The sequence below is a fragment of the Sorex fumeus genome, unplaced genomic scaffold (genome assembly GCF_029834395.1).
Source record: "Sorex fumeus unplaced genomic scaffold, SorFum_2.1 ptg000033l, whole genome shotgun sequence".
Lineage (NCBI taxonomy): Eukaryota > Metazoa > Chordata > Mammalia > Eulipotyphla > Soricidae > Sorex > Sorex fumeus.
Window position 1 is genome coordinate 24,060,288 of NW_026606090.1, and position 6,062 is coordinate 24,066,349.

Here is a 6,062-nt window from a genome sequence, read left to right on the forward strand (position 1 = left end):
TCTTCCACCAACCTTTAGTTCTTAGTGACATTCTCATGATCAGATTGACCCCTTCTACCTTTCTCTTTCAACCGAATTATTTTCCCCTCAGTTACCTATCAATTTTCAAAGTCAATCAATCATTTTTGTTGTGACTTCTTCATTCCTTTGTTTTGGTTATTTATATTCTTTATAAGAAACTGTTATGTAATTGTCTTTCAATTTATAATATCTTATCTTGTTTAACTTGGTCATTTCAAGTTTCATTTGTATTCAAAAGCAGTATTTCATCTTTTCAAAACAATTGAACATTATTACATTTGAGTATATAGAACACAACTTTATATTCAGGTTCCTCTGTGTGGAGAGCCACTTAAGTTATTTCTAAAACTGCAATACTATGAACAATGCTGCTAAAAGCATAATGGTAAAAATATCCATATTTAACATCCATATTTTCAGTTCCTTCAAGTCAGTTCATAGGAATTAAGGTATCTTCATCCATTTTCCATTGACCTTGAACAAACTTACATTCTTGTCATTGGTGTATGAGTCCTTTTATTCCACATCCTTATCAGTATTTATTTGCTTTTTTAATAGAATTCATATCACAAGTGTGAGGTGATATCTCATTATGACTTTACAGATCAATTAACGTAATGTACCATATCAAAAAAGGAAATATAAAAAGCATATAGTTATGTCAACAGATGCGTATTACATGATTCAACTTCCATTTATGAGAAAAAACCCTCTGAATAAATTGGTAATAAAAAAACATATGTCAGTATGATAAAGGTCACATATAACAAACCCTCAGTTAACACCATACTACATGGTAAAAAAAATAATACAATATTTGCTGCTACAATCAGGAACAAGACAGAGAAACCCACTCTCATCACTACTGTTATCAACAGTTTTAGAAGTCCTACTAGGGCAATTAGGTGAGAAGACATAAAAGAAAATTGGAAAATATGAACTAAAACTGTTATTATTTGTGATATGATAATAATTTGAATAGAAAGCTTTAATGACTACACATAAAATTCTATTTAGAAATAAAGGATTATTGAAAAGTGGAAGAATACAAAATCAATATGAAAATATGTTGAATTTATTCACATAAGTAATGAACTGGAGTAAAGAGGAAAATAATACAACCCCACTTACTATCTTATCAAAAAAATAATAAAATACCCTAGAATAAACTTAAACTAGTAAACATTAAACTATTAAACATTTGAAGAAATAGAAAAAGACAAAAGGAAAAACACAAGATATTCATAAATTGAAGGAATACAATTTAGTAAAATAGCCAGAAAAACCTAAACAATCTACATTTTCAGTAGAATCCTATCAAAATTCCAATGCAATATTTCAGGCAAATTAAAAAAATCTGAAATTTTTATTAAAGCACAAGAGACCCTGAAGAGTCAAAGCAACCCAGAAAGAGTGCAAGAGAAATGGCAGTATTGATATATAATTTTATAACTACCTGATTTCCAGCTATACTATAAACTGACAATAATTAAGATAGTTAATTTGCCACAAAGTATATAAACCAAGGGCCAGAGAGATAGTACAACAGTAAAAAGCTTGCCTTCCAGGCTACTGATTGGGGTTTAATTCCTGCCAACACATATGATCCCCAACACTCAGCCTAGTGTAATCTCTGAGCCTAGAGCCAGGAGTAAGTCTTGAGCACAGCCAGCTAATGCCCAAAAGCATTGTCACTGTCACTGTCGCTGTCTTCCTGTTGTTCATCAATTTGCTTGAGCAGGTCCAGTAACATTGTGAGACATGTTGTTACTGTGTTTGTCATATCTAATACATCACATGTAGCTTTCCAGGCTTTGCCGTGTGGGCGAGAGAGTCTCGGCAGCTTGCTTGGCTCTCCAAGAGGGGCAGAGGAATCAAACCTGGGTTGGCCTGGTTGGTCGTGTGCAAATGCCCTACCCCCTGCGCTATCGCTCCAGCCCAAAGGCAAACAAACAAAAATAGTATATAAACCATACATTAGAGAAAGGAAACAAACTCTTCAACAAAAGTTGGGAAACATGACAGCAACATGCAATAAATTAAGTTATGCTATAATTTTAATTCCACAAAAGTTGCTTAACGTAACATAAATATTTGCATATAAGGCCTCCAATCATAAAATACATAGAAAAATAAAAAGAAATATGCTCCTTGATATCAGACTCAGAGATGTATTTGCTGATGACAACAAAAAAACAAAAGCAAAAATAAATACATGGAACTGTATCAAATGAAAAAACGTTTGATCAGTGAAAGATTACCACAAAAATTAAAATCATGACATGGGCCAGAAAGGTATAGAGCAGGTCAGGCACTTGCTTTGCATGCAGTCAAACCAGGTTCAAACCCCGGCATAGCATATGGACTTGTAAGGCCTGCCAAGAATGATTCCTATGTGCAGAACCAGGAGAAAGCACAGAGCAGAGCCAAACGTTTATAAAAGAAAAAGAAAAGGCAGTTTACTGTCATAAAAATATATATCATATATCAGTCAAGGAATCAATGTCAAAACTATATAAAGAGATCATAGTGGTTGCTTCGGCAGCACATATACTAAAATTGGAACGAAACAGAGAAGATTAGCATGGCCCCAGTGCAAGGATGACACACAAATTTGTGAAGTGTTCCATATTTTTAAACAATGCAAATCTCCACTACAAGAAGAAAAGATTCCCTAACCGTCAACCTGGGTCACCTACAAATATGCTCTCTAGGATAAAGAACTCTGGGACGAAATGCCGAGGATGTTCAAGGACCTACTCAAAGAATCAATGGAAGAGATGTCCAGAAAACTAAAAGAAAAAATGTTGTAGTATGGTGTTAACTGAGGGTTTGTTATATGTGACCTTTATCATACTGACATATGTTTTTTTATGACCAATTTATTCAGAGGGTTTTTTTCTCATAAATGGAAGTTGAATCATGTAATACGCATCTGTTGACATAACTATATGCTTTTTTATATTTCCTTTTTTGATATGGTACATTACGTTAATTGATCTGTAACAAGGGAACAGCTAAATACATATAACAACTGCTAACAAATTTTAAGGAGGACATTGCTAGCAACATAATAGTAGCTGGAGACTTCAACATCGCCCTATCACCTCTAGATAGATCAACAAGAACAAAACCCAGCAAGGAAATACTGGTTTTGAAAGAAGAAATAGAAGAGAAAGGACTTATAGACCTGGACATGGCTTTATACCCCCAAAAGAAAGAATACACATTCTTCTCCAGTGTGCATTGAATATTTTCCAAAATACACCATGTGCTAGGCCACAGAGCATACCTCAATAGAATCAGGAAGATAGAAATACTACAAACAATCTTTTCAGACCACGATGCACTGAGAATAGAAATGAATCACACACAGACACGCAGAACCAAATCAGACACCTGGAAATTAAACAACTCAATGCTGAGCAATGAATGGATCAGGAAGGAAGTCAAGGACAAAATCAAAAGATACCTGGAAACAAATGAGAATGAAGACATGAGCTACCAGAACTTATGGGATTCTTTACCAAGAAACTCCTAGAAACAATAGATCTGTATAGGAAAGTTGCAGGCTATAAAATCAATACCCAAATGTCCATGGCTTTCCTATATGCAAATAGTGAGAGAGAAGAAAATGGCATGAAGAAAACAATCTCATTCACAACTGTGCCCCAGAAATTCAACTACCTAGGAATTAGCTTAACTCAAGAAGTATAGGACCTGTACAAAGAAAACTACAAAACGCTGCTTCAGGAATATCCCCTGTTCATGGATCAGGAAAATTAACATTGTCAAAATGGCAATACTTCCCAAAGCACTGTACAAATTCAACGCAATCGCTATTAGGATACCTATGACATTCTTCAAAGAATTGGAGCAAACACTCCTGAAATTTATATGGAACAATAAGCCCCCTGAATAGCTAAAGCAATTACTGGGAAAAAGAAAATGGGAGGAATCAACATCCCTCACTTCAAGCTCTACTACAAAGCAGTAATAATTAAAACAGCATGGTACTGAAACAAAAGCAGAACAGCAGACCAATGGGACAGAGTTGAATACACTGACATTTCCCCCCAAACATATGTTCACCTAATCTTTGATAAAGGAGCAAGAAATGTGAAGTGAAGTAAGGAAAGTCTTTTTAACAAGTGGTGCTGGCAAAACTGGATGGCTACATGCAAAAAAATGGGCTCAGATCTCTGGCTAACACCATGTACAAAAGTAAGATCAAAATGGATTAAAGACCTCAGCATCAGACCAGAATACATAAGGTATAATGAAGACAAAGTCAGCAAAACCCTTCATGACATTGAAGCTAATGGTGTCTTCAAAGATGTCTCGCCACTGGCTAAGCAAGTGAAAACAGATATAGACAAATGGGACTATTAATACTAAGAAGCTTCTGCACCTCAAAAAAAACAGTGACCAAAATACAAAGACAGTCCACAAAATGGGAAAGGATATTCGCCAAATATACATCTGACAAGGGGTTGATATCAAGGATATACAAAGTACTGGTTGAACTCCACAAGAAGAAAACATCCAACCCTATCAGAAAATGGGGTTACGAGGGGCTGGAGCAATAGCACAGCGGGTAGGGCGTTTGCCTTGCACGCAGCCAACATGGCCGACACAGGTTCAATTCCCAGCATCCCATATGGTCCCCCGAGCACCGCCAGGAGTGATTCCTGAGTGCATGAGCCAGGAGTAACCCCTGAGCATCGCTGGGTGTGACCCAAAAAGCAAAAAAAAAATGGGGTTACGAAATGAACAGAAACTTTCTCAAAGATGAAATCCAAATGGCTAAAAGACACATGAGAAAATGCTCTACATCATTAATCATCAGGGAGATGCAGATCAAAACAACAATGAGATATCATTTCACACTACAGAGACTGGCCCACATCCACAAGAACAAAAGCAACCAGTGATGGTGTGGATGTAGCGAGAAAGGGACCCTCCTTCACTGCTGGTGGGAATGCCGACTGGTTCAGCCCTTCTGGAAAACAGTATGGACGATTCTCAAAAAACTAGAAATTGAGCTCCCATTTGACCCAGCAATTCCACTCCTGCGAATATACCCCGGAGAGGCAAAAAAGTATAGTCAAAGCAACATCTGTAGTTGTCTGTTCATTGCAGCACTGTTTACAATAGCTAGAATATGGAAAAAACCTGAGTGCCCGAGAACAGATGACTGGTTAAAGAAGCTTTGGTACATCTACACAATGGAATACTATGTAGTTGTCAGAAAGGATGAAGTCATGAAATTTACATACAAATGGTACTATATGGAAAGTATCATGCTAAGCGAAATGTGTCAGAAAGAGAGGGACAGACATAGAAAGATTGCATTCATCTGGGGAACATAAAGTAACAAAGTAGGAGACTGACACCCAAGAATAGCCGAGATAAGTACCAGGAGGTTTACTCCATGGCTTGGAGGCCAGCTTCACACTCTAGAGGTGAAGGCAGCCCAGATGTAGAAGGGAGCACCAAATGAGGGGGTATTGGAATCCCCCCAAGATGGGAAAAGCATGCTGAGACTAGACTCTAAACTGAACATGTTGTCACTCAATGCCTCTTTTGCAGGCCACAGCACCCAAAAGGAGAGAGAGAACAAAAGCAGTGCCATGCCACAGAGACAGGGTAGGATGGGGGGATAAGAGGGGCGGGACGGGTACTGGGATCAGTGATAGTGGAAAACGGGCACTGGTAGAGGAACGGGTACTCGATCATTGTATAACTGAAACTCAAGCACAAAAGTTTGTATGTCTACAACTGTACCTCACGGTGTTTCACTAATAAAAAAAAAATTTTTAAAAGATATCATATTACTCACAACATTAAAACAACATGGGACCAGAAACTCTGCTTTACACTTGGGAAGCCGGGGACTAAAACTTATAATATGACTTGTAGACAAATTTGTGTGCAAGGCAAATGCCCTACTGGCTGTACTACTGCTCTAGCCCCTCAGAGCATATTTTTAATGAAGGTCTAATAGCAGATGAAGCTTTGAACTCCATCAGTTTTCAAAA

At 37.2% G+C, this 6,062-nt stretch overlaps 1 non-coding gene across 1 annotated transcript; it reads left to right on the forward strand.

Moving 5' to 3' along the window:
* The first annotated feature begins 2,550 nt into the window (after nt 1-2,550).
* LOC130026241 (U6 spliceosomal RNA) lies at nt 2,551-2,657 on the forward strand. The gene has a single exon (XR_008792852.1). It is a non-coding gene; the product is annotated as a U6 spliceosomal RNA (small nuclear RNA).
* Nucleotides 2,658-6,062: the final 3,405 nt, after the last annotated feature.